This window comes from Podarcis muralis, chromosome 12 (genome assembly GCF_964188315.1).
Source record: "Podarcis muralis chromosome 12, rPodMur119.hap1.1, whole genome shotgun sequence".
In the NCBI taxonomy this organism is placed as follows: domain Eukaryota; kingdom Metazoa; phylum Chordata; class Lepidosauria; order Squamata; family Lacertidae; genus Podarcis; species Podarcis muralis.
Genome location: NC_135666.1, coordinates 4565370 through 4579596, shown reverse-complemented (window position 1 = coordinate 4579596; position 14227 = coordinate 4565370). Strand labels below are relative to the sequence as shown.

The window sequence follows — 14227 nt, the reverse complement described above, 5'->3', positions numbered from 1 at the left end:
AGTAAAATGCAAAGTTTCTAGCTATGCCACCAAGAGTTGCACCGCACATTTAACGCAGTTAAAATACAAAGTCTGATATCATTTCACTCCAGACTCTCACAGATGACCTGCATTATACACGCTGGGATTCAGGCCCGACGCCCAGGATGAGGGAAAGGGCAAGAGAAAGGACTGGCGAGGTTATCAAGTTTCCAAGAGCTGCTGTCGCTTGGGAGGACGCCGTAAACAGGAATTCCCCCCACCCCACCTTTTCCCAAAATGCTTGGGTTCGGCAACAGGGCGGGCTTTTGTTTGTTTGAAAAAATGGGGAAGGTGCATGATGCTCAAGGCCACGGCCACACACACACACACACACACACACACACACACACACCGACCACATTGGAAATGCTCCCTCTCGCAGCGATCGCTCCCATGCGCGCGCACAAATCCTGGGTACTTTCCAACTAGCACTGCAGACAGTCCACACCCACCCCGAGCGAGAGAGCCAGTCGCCTGGCCGGACAACCCCGTCCCCGCAGCGGAGCCCCTAACCTCTCCACCCCCCCACCCTGCTTCCTCCCTTCCCTGCCTCCCAGCACGAGGCGGGGAGTCCCAGGGCACCCACTCTGCGCACCCCGCCCATGCACCCCGGTTTCCTGCGCCCCACCCGCCCGGATCCCCCTCCTCGGGTCTGCCCGCCCACCCACCTCCCCCCATTCCGGCTCTCCGGGCTGAAGTCCGCCGCCCGCCACGCCGCAGATTCCTGGCAAACCCTCGCGCCCCGGCGCGCACATGCTTTGCTCTCCGGGGCCTGGCAGCTGCAGACCTCAAAGTCAGGGGCCCAGGAAGGGAGGGAGGGCGCGCCCCACACAAACACACACACACCCTGCCCCAGAGCTGCACCCCCAAAGTTGCAGGGAATGGACTGCCCAGTTGGCAATGCATTGCGTCTGCAAGGAGATCCCCCCAACACCACCTCGCGCGCGCCCGTCCCTGAAAAAGTGCCCGCCCCCCGGGGGGACACTCCTGGCCACCCCACAACTAACCCCTCCCTGCCTCCCCACCCCACCCAAGGGACCCCCCCAATGGCCCCGCCCTGTCCTCCCCCTCTCCATGCTCCCCCCTCCTTGAAGGCACCCCAACTTAGCCCCTTCCTGCTTCCCTCCCCCCCGCTTAACCCCTTCCTCCCCACGGCCCCCCACTATTAACCCCTATTAGCCCCGATCTCTCCCCTCCCCAAATTGCCCCCTCCCCAAGGAAACACCCTCACAACTTAACCCCTTCCTTCCTAGTGCGCAGCGCCCCCCTCCAAAGTCCAAGCGCCCCTGCTGCCCCCTCGGGGGGGGAACCCTCCCCAATTAACCTCTTCCTCCCCACGGCCCCCCACTATTAACCCTTTGCCGCTCCGCCCATGCCCCGACCTCTCCCCTCCCCAAATTGCCCCCTCCCTAAGGAAACACCCCCCACAACTTAACCCCTTCTTTCCTAGTGCGCAGCGCCCCCCCCTCCAAAGTCCAAGCGCCCCTGCTGCCCCCCCCCGGGGGGAACCCTCCCCAATTAACCCCTTCCTCCCCGCTCCCAAGCCCTGACCCTCTCAAGGAGACCCTCAACCGACTGACCCCCCCCTCCACACACTCTCGCCCCTTACCGAGCCGGGGGTGGGGTGGGGTGTCCGCCACCCGGCGAATGCGGTCCCTCCTGCGACTGCCTTCGCCCGCCCGTCCCCTTCAGCGAGCCCGGCCGGGAGGAGGAGGAGGAGGAGGAAGGCAGGAAGAAGGCGGAGCCGTGTGCACGAGCGAGCGGGAGCGCGCGGGGCCGGGAAGGAGGAGTGGCGGCCTCGGGCTGGGCGCCGCCTCAGCCGCCTCAGGACTCGCCCCACGCGACTCCCTAGCATGCTGGAGGGAAGGCGGGCTCCTCTTGAGTAGTCGGCCAATGGCGGCCCGCCGGCGCCCGCCTCGCGGCCAATGGCGGCGGGAGGGGCGGGGACGGGGCCGGCGCGCGCGGCGGCAAAATGGAAAGGGAGCAAGTTTGGGAGGCGCGCGGGACAGTTGTCGTGAGGGGTGGGGGGAAGGGCGGGGCCGGCGCCTGAGGCGGAGAAGAAATGCGTGTTTTTTAAAAAAATTCTCGCATGTACGTGTATTTCCTTTTTTTCCTCAATTTTTTTTATTGGTTTTCACAACATTATAAACAGACAAACAAACATAAACCATAGCCTTATTGAAAATTACGCTTATTAACGTTGCTAAGTGACTTCCTCGCTTCCCCTTGCTTGAATTTCATTGCATAACGGTTTTCCAAATCACAGTTCTTATAAAACTTAAACATTAACATCCTTAGATCTTCACATTGTGAAATTAAACGTATTAATTCATCACTTAACATAAATAAAATCCTAAGCCAATTAAGTATCTGCAAGCTGTTTTCAGTTAATTTAATTTAACATATGTTAAATTAAGAAATTCGTTTTAAAAAGAATTTCTCTCATGTATTTCTTTCCTCCAAGGAGCTCACGGTGGCAGGTGTTTCATCTCAGCAGCAACAACCACCTTGTGAGGTAGGCCAGCCTGAGGAGCAGAGTCTGGACCAGGGCCGCCCAGTTGAGTTTCAAGCCACGTCTACTTTGGAGCAAGGCCCCGACTCCTTCAGGTAAGGGTGTAAAGCAGGAATCATAGAATCATAGAGTTGGAAGAGACCACAAGGGCCATCGAGTCCAACCCCCTGCCAAGCAGGAAACACCATCAGAGCACTCCTGACATATGGTTGCCAAGCCTCTGCTTAAAGACCTCCAAAGAAGGAGACTCCACCACACTCCTTGGCAGCAAATTCCACTGTCGAACAGCTCTATATGACATCCTTTTATATATTTGAACATGGCTATCATATCACCCCTTAACCTCCTCTTCTCCAGGCTAAACATGCCCAGCTCCCTTAGCCGTTCCTCATAAGGCATCGTTTCCAGGCCTTTGACCATTTTGGTTGCCCTCCTCTGGACACGTTCCAGTTTGTCACTGTCCTTCCTGAACTGTGGTGCCCAGAACTGGACACAGTACTCCAGGTGAGGTCTGACCAGAGCAGAATACAGTGGCACTATTACTTCCCTTGATCTAGATGCTATACTCCTATTGATGCAGCCCAGAATTGCATTGGCTTTTTTAGCTGCCGCGTCACACTGTTGGCTCATGTCAAGTTTGTGGTCAACCAAGACTCCTAGATCCTTTTCACATGTACTGCTCAGTACATGAGAATCAGGTGTTTAAAGTGGGAGAGGGGCAAAAGAGTTTGACCTTGCAAATATCCTTTGGGAAACAGCTCCGTCCCAAGAGTGTGAGACTCTTTCAATCTCTCTTTTTTCCCAAATACTTTTTATTGCTTTTTTGTAACAACAACAAAACAAATACTCTTACATTCAAAAAATTGTATGCCTTCTTATTTACCCTGAGCCTTATTGCGCCCGGACTTCCTTCCATCCCTTCAACGGTTTTCATATCTCAAATCTTTTCTTACAGTTTCTTATTTACACTCCATCCACATTACAAGATTTACATTAATCCTGCTACAGTTTTTAAATTCTTACAATTACTCCGTATATATTCAACAAATTTACTCCAATCCTTTTCGAACTTTGCTTCTTTTTGGTTCCGAATCTTATAGGTCAAATTTCGCCAATTCTATGTATTCAAGCATTTTTGTCTGCCACCTCATTAAAGTTGGGATTTCTTGGGATTTCCTTTCATTCTCAAGGTCGTGGGTTGAAGCCCCACGCTGGGCAGAAAGATTCCGGGGTTGGACTAGATGACCCTTGGGGTCCCTTCCAACTGTACAATCCAGGCTTCTCCCATGTCTACGGTCACCTGCGAGTCATGTGATGTTACATCACGTGACTGGCAGGTGGGCAACTCTGTCCATCTGTCAAAATTGGCCTGTGGGTCATTCCTAATAATAATAATAATAATAATAATAATAATAATAATAATAATAAATATTTATTTGTACCACGCCTTCCCTGGCCGGAGCCGGGCTCAGGGCGGCTAACATCATAAAATTGACACAGTATACAAAGAACATAAAAACAGGCAATCAGTTAATTAAAATACATCTTGAAATTAGATCCTGCTAAGGATCTAGCCCAGTGGTTGCCAACCTTTTTTGGGCCATGCCCCACCTAAGCATCTCTAAAATCCTGATTCTATCCCCCCCCCCATATAATTATTATTATTTAAAAGGTGATGTTCTATTCATGTGGAGGAAGCCTAAAAGGCCATTCACTGTTAATGACTCATTCTCAAATTGTCCCCCCTTAAAAATAAAATTGCCCCTCTGTGTGTGCGGGGGTGCCCCACGTTGGGAACCATGGATCTAGCCTGTGGAGCCAAAAGGGTCTCCAACCCCATCCTGGATCCACCACTTCCCAGACTGAGTGTGGAAGTGGATTTCCTTCTCTACATATGACCTGAGCTTAGGCCTCAGAACCTGTTTGCAGTGTTTCGGGTCCCACTGTGCAATAATTTACTTTTTTTTTAATTGGCGCTTTTAAGCATGTAGAGTGTCTTGTCTTCACCACTGAAAAGAAGCACAGCTTATCACCATGTGTCTGGAATAAGGGGAAAGCGCTTCCAGACACCCAAACTTTCTCAGGTTGTCCATAAACTCATCCTCAGTGCCCCCTACCCTATAAAAAAGGATTATTCAAAACAGCCATTCACATGACCTACGAAGGAAGATAACAACACAACAAAATTCGCAATCAATTGTACATTTGCTCAAAATCCAATTGAAATTTAGTTTAATCAATTCAACAAAATGGATGCACTTGATCCAGGGATACCAGCTTTTCAAAGTCCAGCAGTCATCTGCACATAGCTGTCAACTTTTCCCTTTTCTTGCGAGGAATCCTATTCGGAATAAGGGGATTTCCCTTTAAAAAGGGGAAACGTTGACAGCTGTGCATCTGCACCTCCAGCCACCCCATTACCTCTTGCAGACACCCCGCACCCCAGGTAATCCCAACACCCATTTGGGAACCACTCCCTTAGGTGGTGTGGCTCACAGGCGACTCCAGCCCCCCCCCCAAAAAAAAACCTTTTTGAGACATTACACGCCATCTGAGGCCCTCAATGATGCAGCAGATGAAGCCAGGGCTAGATTCGGAGCCTGACAAGAGGGGCTGTAGCTGGGCAGCCTCGAGTCACCCTTTATAAATACGGCAACAGCTGATTAAATAAGGAACAGGATAGACAGTGCATGCCCTGCCCTGTGGGATATTCTCTGTCCTTTAGCTGGGGCTCTGTTCAGCTGATTTGTATCTGGAGAAGATTAAGGGATTTGCCTTTCCATTAAAGCTATTCTCCTCCTCCGTGAACCAAACGGTGGAGACAAAGACGACGGAGCGAGTGCGTGTTTGTTTGTGCCCTGAAACCAGCGGGCACAGTTGGTCCTTCCCTGCCACCCTGCTTGTCACGATTCCAGGAAACACGTCAGAAACACCTGGCCGGTTTCCCTCTCAGTTCCAGATCTGCCACTTGGCTACCATCTTGGGCGCCCTGGAGGCAAATGATGTTCAGGGCCTACTTTCTAGGATCACGTACCAGGGCACTTTTGTTTGAAATTATATAAATATTGTTTTAAGCCGACTTGAGTGTTTTAATTATAGAAAGGCGGCATACAAATACGATGATGATGATTATACTGATCCTTCCTCTGTCGCTGGCTGCAAGATCTGTTGTTTAGTCGTGTCCGACTCTTCGTGACCCCCTGGACCAGAGCACGCCAGGCACTCCTGTCTTCCACTGCCTCCCGCACTTTGGTCAAACTCATGCTGGTAGCTTCGAGAACACTGTCCAACCATCTCGTCCTCTGGCGTCCCCTTCTCCTTGTGCCCTCCATCTTTCCCAACATCAGGGTCTTTCCCAGGGAGTCTTCTCTTCTCATGAGGTGGCCAAAGTCTTGGAGCCTCAGCTTCAGGATCTGTCCTTCCAGTGAGCACTCAGGGTAGATTTCCTTCAGAATGGAGAGGTTTGATCTTCTTGCAGTCCATGGGACTCTCAAGAGTCTCCTCCAGCACCAGAATTCAAAAGCATCAATTCTTCGGCGATCAGCCTTCTTTATGATCCAGCTCTCACTTCCGAGGCTTCTCCTCCAGGGAGGCTAAAAAAACCTGGGGTGGAGGGCTTGGGGCCCTCCAGATATCGTTATAGGCCTACAACTCCCACCGTCTCTTGCTGTTATGGCTACCATTGGCCAGGGACGATGGAATTGTCGTGCTCTGGTCCAGGGGGTCACAAAGAGTCAGACACGACTAAACAACAACAGGAGAAGCCTCAGCTAGCTTCCATCTCTTGCACTTCCAAAGCAGCAGCACTGTCCTAAGCAGGCTTCCTCAACCTCAGCCCTCCAGATGTTTTGAGACTACAATTCCCATCATCCCTGACCACTGGTCCTGCTAGCTAGGGATCATGGGAGTTGTAGGCCAAAAACATCTGAAGGGCCGAGGTTGAGGAAGCCTGGTCCTAAGCCTGTTTTCTCCCTAGAGTATCCTTCCCCAACTTGCTGCCCTTCAGCTGTTTGGGTTGCCCATCAATCTCAGCTGCTGGCTGGGGTTGATGGGAGTTGTAGTCCAACACTGCTGGAAGGCACCAGGTTGGGAGAGGCTGCTTCAGTACATAAGCTCAGAACCGCAGCACTAACCTACCTGTAGCTGAGTGTCCTCCAGTGCTGTCCTTTGACGTAACATTTGACATAACATTTCCCAATTCTGCCATCAACCTAACAGGTAATATAGTGGTACCTCAGGTTACATATGCTTCAGGTTACAGACTCTGTTAAGCCAGAAATAGTACTTCAGGTTAAGCACTTTGCTTCAGGATGAGAACAGAAATCGTGCTCCGGTGGTGCGGCGGCAGCAGGAGGCCCCATTAGCTAAAGGGGTGCTTCAGGTTAAGAACAGTTTCAGGTTAAGTATGGACCTCCGGAATGAATTAAGTACTTAACATGAGGTACCTCTGTAAAGGGAGCTGCTGTATGGTCCGTGAAGGCACCAAGGCCCTTTGCACCCTAGCAGTGTCCTCTTCAGTCACATGCAGAGCCTGGGCATCTGGAAGGTAATGTTAGTCTGCATTCAAGGAACAGGCCCTTTCAACATGCGTTTCAGCAGGCACCAAAGCCACATCCCCTGGGCAGCGGCATAGTATTCTCAGAGAGAGATTTCCCTACTTTCTGCTTCCCTCCTCCCTGCTCTCAGGCCCCATTGAGATGCTTTGCAGCTGATGCTCTCCATAAACCTGATACCGTGACTCAGCTTCTGAGCTCCCTCCCTGGATGAGCAGGCTAGTCGTGCCAAGATCCGGTAGGGAGAGACAATACCAATCACTCGCTGCCCCTTCTTGGAAGCAGCTCAAAACCTGCTACGGTAATCTGGTTCTGCAGCAACTGCAAAGGGCCAAAAGGCATCTTGCAGAGCGAGAGCCGAAAGAAGCCACCCAAGAGAGAGAGGATGCTGCAAAACCACAGCTGGTCTCTGGTGAATGAGAGGAGGAAGTGCGAGAAAATGCTCAAGCAGCTTCAGAGTCGCTTTGTGGTTCTGGCTGAACAGGAATCGGAGCAATTTTTGTTCTGTTTGAAAATTAAAACCAGTAGGGCAGTTAGATAATTGTAGACTCTGGTCTAGGGATGGGCAAATATCTCAGTGCGGGTTTCTCTTAGTTTCTCATTTATCTAATCTTATGTTCGGTTCTTTACATTTCCACAATATTTTAAAAATTTGTGATGAAAACTCATTTGCGCTTTTGTGCCCTTTTCTCCTAATAAACACAGTTTTGTATGCGATGAGGCGTAAGACAAACACTTCTGAAAGGCAACCCCCCCTACTAGAATGCATTTTGGGTGTTATTTCCACTTTTCAAGCATTTATATGCACACTTCATTGTATAAATTTTTCAAACAGATGACTTAGCTAGAGAACTGCATTGCAAAATTCAGATCAGTGCAAATTTTGAAGGGTAGCTGTGCCTCCCCCCCCCCCTTTCTTTTCTTTCTTTTTCTTTTTTTTGAGAAACATTTGTTTTGGAAAGTGCCAATTGTGTAAGTTTTCATTTAAATGCAAACTCAACCAAATTTCTGCTCCATCCATGCTCTGGTCTAATGCTTTTGGAACAGACCCCCCTCTTTAGATGATATCACTGTGCATTACTTCACTTGCCACAAAATACTTTGAAAAAAATAAGGCTATGTTTATAGGCCCTTCTGCTCATTATGCCCCAAAGTCTATCTATATACAGTGGTACCTCGGGTTAAGTACTTAATTCGTTCCGGGGGTCCATTCTTAACCTGAAACTGTTCTTAACCTGAAGCACCACTTTAGCTAATGGGGCCTCCTGCAGCCGGCACGATTTCTGTTCTCATCCTGAAGCAAAGTTCTTAACCCGAGGTAATATTTCTGGGTTAGTGGAGTCTGTAACCTGAAGCGTCTGTAATCTGAAGCGTATGTAACCCGAGGTACCACTGTATTTACATTTTCAAAAATATTACAAAATAAAAGTATGTAAAACATGGAAGGTGAATTCCCATCATCCCTCCCTCCCGCCCCCAAAACCCCCCGAAAATTCTGGAAATGACTTTTGGGATGATGCAGAACTCTTTTCCAGGAGAAGAGGCACAAAAGTAAGGAGACAAAGTAGGAACTTATCTGGAGAGATCAGATTGCACCTTTGACACATTTTTATTTTAAAGGAGGTTTATCTGACAGACCCTTTAATCCATAATGTGGGTGAGCTTCATTACACAACAAATTTATGTTTCTTGTTGGTTTTTTTGCAAATAATTCTGGGAGCTTTTGTGAGGGTCCTGAAGTTTCTCGTCCTGAGCTGCCCACCCCCTTCTGAGAACTATCCTTCCCAGGGTACCCTGGAGGAAAGCGATGCAAAGCTTTGGAGCAATACCCGATTGTTTACGCACAATAGCGCGTGATAAGGCTAGTTCCCAGCTGTATAAAGATCAAGGGTTACCGCTAGTATCTCATTTAACCGATAAGGTTCTTAGGGCCTGGAAGAGAGAAAGGGAAACCGAAGAAAGCGAGACCCAATCTGAGCTATTCTTTACACTGGAAGGAAGCCAGTCTTTCATTTGCACAAAACCCTTATTCAGGCAAAGGTGTTGGAAGCAGTGTGTTGCCTTGGCCCTGCTGGCTTCTGCTCTGCCCTGCCAGAAAGAGAAGGGGCCAGACGCTGCATTAATTAGTTGTCAGGTAGATTGGTCTTGCTCAGAAGATCTGAGCTAGAGACGCAGCAGGGTGCTGATGAGCAGGGGGTGGGGAGGGGTTCAAAGTGAAGAGAATTTATGAATCATCTTTTGCTGTGGTGGGGGGCGGCAGTGGCGGCAGGGGCTTGCCGTTGGTCCTGGGGGCTGCAAGTGCAGGAAAAGAGCCTTGGCAGTGCGAATCAGCTCTGCGGAAGAAGGCAGAATGTTATCCCCAAAGCTATTGGGGAGAGTTTGGGCATGGTCCATCCTGTTCACTATGTCTGTTTGCGGACCACTTCGGCAGCATTGGACGTCATAAAACAAAGCTTTACGGCTTGTTTTCACCAGATAAGAATCTGACCCATTGCTTCTTTCAGAGACTTGCAAGTCTACAAAGACTTTCAGAGACTTATAAGACTTATGTTTATTTGGTTCTATGTTTTCAAGAGAATCCATCAAGGGTGCACATTTAGTGACTTTCAGAGATTTATAAGATTTCTGTTTATTTGGTTTCTCATATTGTTCAATGTTCCGTATAGACTATATAAAGAGTTTATTGATATTGCATTGTTGTACTTGGTCATCATGTTGCCTTGGATATTACTGGTAATTGTTTGCAACACAGGGGTTTAATTGTTTGGTTACTTACTGAACATAAGATGAGCCTGCTGGATCAAGCCAATGACCCATCTAGTCCAGCATCATGTTCTCACAGTGGCCAACCACAGTGGCAGCATAAGAGGCCTCTCCCCTCCTGTTCTTTCCAGCAACAAGTATTCAGAAACATTTATGCCTCCAACTGTAAAGGCAGGGCATAGCCATCCAGGGTTGTTATTGTTTAGCCGTTTAGTCATGTTCGACTCTTCGTGACCCCCTGGACCAGAGCACACCAGGCACTCCTGTCTTCCACTGCCTCCCGCAGTGTGGTCAAACTCATGCTGGTCGCTTTGAGAACACTGTCCCACCATCTCGTCCTCTGTCGTCCCCTTCTCCTTGTGCCCTCCATCTTTCCCAACATCAGGGTCTTTTCCAGGGAGTCTTCTCTTCTCATGAGGTGGCCAAAGTATGGGAGCCTCCGCTTCAGGATCTGTCCTTCCAGTGAGCACTCAGGGCTGATTTCCTTAAGAATGGAGAGGTTTGATCTCCTTGCAGTCCATGGGACTCTCAAGAGTCTCCTCCAGCACCAGAATTCAAAAGCATCCATTCTTCGGTGATCAGCCTTCTTTATGATCCAGCTCTCACTTCCGTACATCACTACTGGGAAAACCAGAGCTTGAACTATACAGACCTTTGTTGGCAAGGCGATGTCATCCAGGGTAGCAGCCATCAATAGCTCTGTCCTCCCTGAAGCTAAGATCCTTCCAAAAAAGGAACATAGGAAGCTGCCTTATCTGAATTACAATTTGTAAAGCACATAACACTCTTCCAAACGGAACGGAACAGTGCAGGATGAGAACATGGCAACGATTCTGCTTTTAGCCTTGTACTGGCCTTGGCCGAGTGAGTCAGCCTTAGGTGACAGACAGACACAACACATAGATATAATTCTCACATGGGGCTGGAAGATTTGCACAGCCACAAGCATGGGGTTCCGAATGGGGACTGTTTGCTTTCCAAAAAAAAACATATAACCAGCTTTTGCAATACGATTGACAGAGCTGGAACAAAGGACTTTCTGATGTAAAGCGTGGGAAAACACCGACTTTCTATAAACACAAAAATAAAGAGAAAATTGCTGCAAGGTAATGGCTAGGTGGCAGGCCACCCCAGTGGATAGGAATAGAATGAGTAGCAGTTACTCAAGTAAACATGTGAAAAAGGAGAGGGGTGGGTATGTTAATTTGTAAATGAGCACTGGGGGGGGGGTCAATAAATCTGCAATGCAAGAAATTGGATATGAAGTCCTGAAAAACCTTATATGGAAGGTTCAGTGAGAAAAGATAGGAAGCTAATTTCATAAATGGTAACATGCAGTGAGGTTGCTGTACTGTATTCGTTTGTGTATTCATTGAATCTATCTCTCGCCTTTTTCTCCAATGACCTCAGCGAGGCAGACATGATGGTTCTCCCGCTTTCCCCTTTAATCCCCCAATAACCCAGTGAAGCTGAGAGGCAGGGACTGGCCCAAGGTCACCCAGGGAGCTTCAGGGCCGAGTGGGGATTTGATCCCTGGGTCCGGGTCCAAAACTCCAACCACTACTATGTGACAAAAGTGGTGTCTATGTATTGTAAATATGGACAGGGGAAATTTGGGCATTCACTTTAATGACAATGACACAGTACTTAAAGACTAGAGGAAAATGGATGCTCAGGCAAGCAGTAACTCTTGACTATGCAGGAAACAGTTCCCCCCAAATCTTCCTTTTCTGCTGTTAATTGTCACATTTTGGTGTTATCTTCTGAGGAAGTGCACAAAATTATTAAACGTTACAGACCAGATGCAACTACGTTGGTGCACTAGCAGGATCCAGCACTAGTGAATTGGGACTTTCCCCCTATTTCTTCCCGTGTGACTCCCCCCAAATGGTTTTGGGGGTCTGGAGAACCCCCAGGGCAGATCATTCTGTCAGGTAAGCTGAAATGCTTACACCAACAAAACAAGAACATTGGATTTCTCCCCATTTCCCCCCTCTAATAGCATTTATATACTGCTTAGTATTTCAAAAGCGGTGCAAAAGGGTGGTAAAAAGATGAACATTAAGTTTGCCTAGTGGAGGAGTCTAAAATGATGTTAGTGGGTCCAAGAATGGCAGCAGGAGAGGCTAAATTCAGTCAGAAGATGTTATCCTGGTGCCAGGAAGCCATCCTTCTGTGATGGAACTCCTACTTGGGGACTTCCCTGGCTTTTTTCTAGCCCACGTAGGACCAGTCTGGATAGTTAGCCTTGGTGAAAACTTGACGTTTTCATCCCCAAAAAAGTATTTGAGTTTCTGCTGAAATGAGGCTGCATTTTAATGTTGTATTTTAATCTTGTTTTTTAAGTTGTATTTCAATCGTTTTATATCTGGTGTTAGCCGCCCTGAGCCTGATCTTGGCAGGGGAGAGCGGGGTATAAATAAAATTTATTATTGTTGTTTAGTCGTGTCTTACTCTTCGTGACCCCCTGGACCAGAGCACGCCAGGCACTCCTGTCTTCCACTGCCTCCCTCATGCTGGTAGCTTCGAGAACACTGTCCCACCATCTCGTCCTCTGTCGTCCCCTTCTCCTTGTGCCCTCCAGCATCAGGGTCTTTTCCAGGGAGTCTTCTCTTCTCATGAGGTGGCCAAAGTATTGGAGCCTCAGCTTCAGGATCTGTCCTTCCAGTGAGCACTCAGGGCTGATTTCCTTCAGAATGGAGAGGGTTGATCTTCTTGCAGTCCATGGGACTCTCCAGAGTCTCCTCCAGCACCAGAATTCAAAAACATCCATTCTTCAGCGATCAGCCTTCTTATTATAATCAAAACAAAACCAGTCCGGTAATTGATGTTTGCATCTCTGATCTCTGCTCTGCACCGCTACAGTGCTGTGCTCCCCCATCTCTGCAGGACAATAAATGTGCCTGCAAAAGCCAAGAGGCTCCCTGACTTTTGGAACCCGGGCCCATCTGAGCAAGCAAGCAGCGCTTGGCCATCAGGCCTCAGGGACAGAAGCATTTCAGAACGAGATTAATGGGGTTGACAGATCAGAAGGCAGACACGTTTTCCAGGAATATTGTCAGCGTCTGCTGCATTGGAGCAAAAACAACCAAGCCATATGTGCAAAATACAGTGGCTGTAAAGGGAAAAAGAGCAGGCTGTGTGGCTAGGAAGACACAGGATTAGGTGGGAGGAAGCCAGGCTGCAGCCTTCCCCATAAGGCTATGCAATTGTCTTGCAGAGAGAGGTTGTATTGTTGCGGTAGTTGCTGCTTTTTGTTCCCCTTTCCATTCAAAGGAAATAATTTTTATTATTTGTACCCAGTCCACCTGACTGGATTTCCCCAGCCACTCACGGCAGCTTCCAGCATATTTAAAAACATATCAAACATTACGTAATAGAACATTAAACAAAAATCTTTATATAGCTGCCTTGCATTGAGTTGGGCCCCAGTAAGTGAGGAGGAATTAAAGAACCTTTTAATGAGGGTGAAGGAGGAGAGCGCAAAATATGGTCTGAAGCTCAACATCAAAAAAATCAAGATCATGGCCACTGGGCCCATCACCTCCTGGCAAATAGAAGGGGAAGAAATGGAGGCAGTGAGAGATTTTACTCTCTTGGGCTGCATGATCACTGCAGATGGTGACAGCAGTCATGAAATTAAAAGACACCTGCTTCTTGGGAGAAAAGCAAGGACAAACCTAGACAGCATCTTAAAAAACAGAGACATCACCTTGCCCAAGCCTGGTGTGCTCTGGTCCATGGGGTCACAAAGAGTCGGACAGGACTAAACAACAAGTGTCTACTCCAGGGATGGGAACCTGTGATCCTCCAGGTGATGGAATCAAAGAACTGTAGAGTTGGAAGGGACCCTGAGGTTTACGGGGTAGAGGGCTACAATATCCTACGTAGCAGCTCTAGTGGGTAGCTGCTTGCAACGCAGATGCAGAGGCCCAATTTATTAGAAGCCCCTGCTCTCGTATTTTCATGAGATGCAAACACGCCAGCCCCTGTTGGCATCCTCATTTAAATCTGGGATCTGCCACGGCTACAACTGAATCTTGTCATCTCAGGGCATGCATTAGCCTTAATCTAAGTGCACGTGACATGGTTGTAGCTCAGCTCTGCTAAGGAGTAATCTTGCTTTAGCCAGGATTTCAATCGGTAGATTTGGAACAGCAGTGACACATCCCACATGATCCGGTGCACAGGGGAATCATATAATTGTAGAGTTGGAAGGGACCTTGAGGGTCATCTAGCCCAACCCCCTGCGATGCAAGAATCTGAGCTGAAGCATCCCTGACAGATGGGCACCCAGCCTCTGCTTAAAATCCTCCAAGGAAGGAGCGTCCACCACCTTCCGAGGGAGACGGTTCCACCGTTGAACAGCTCTTATTTT

The 14227-nt window shown here is 48.6% G+C and overlaps 1 protein-coding gene across 12 annotated transcripts in view; it reads right to left on the bottom strand.

Annotated features, from left to right (window-relative positions):
* Positions 1-1810, bottom strand: part of LOC114607928 (uncharacterized) — a 214251-nt gene extending 212441 nt beyond the window's left edge. For 7 of the 12 annotated variants that reach the window (XM_077936653.1, XM_077936651.1, XM_077936652.1 and 4 more), the window contains exon 1: positions 1631-1809. The gene's annotated coding sequence lies outside the window, so the exon portion shown is untranslated. Of the gene's footprint in view, positions 1-1630 lie in introns of all 12 variants that reach the window. The other 5 variants (XM_077936656.1, XM_077936657.1, XM_077936658.1 and 2 more) reach the window with 2 other exon arrangements.
* Positions 1811-14227: the final 12417 nt, after the last annotated feature.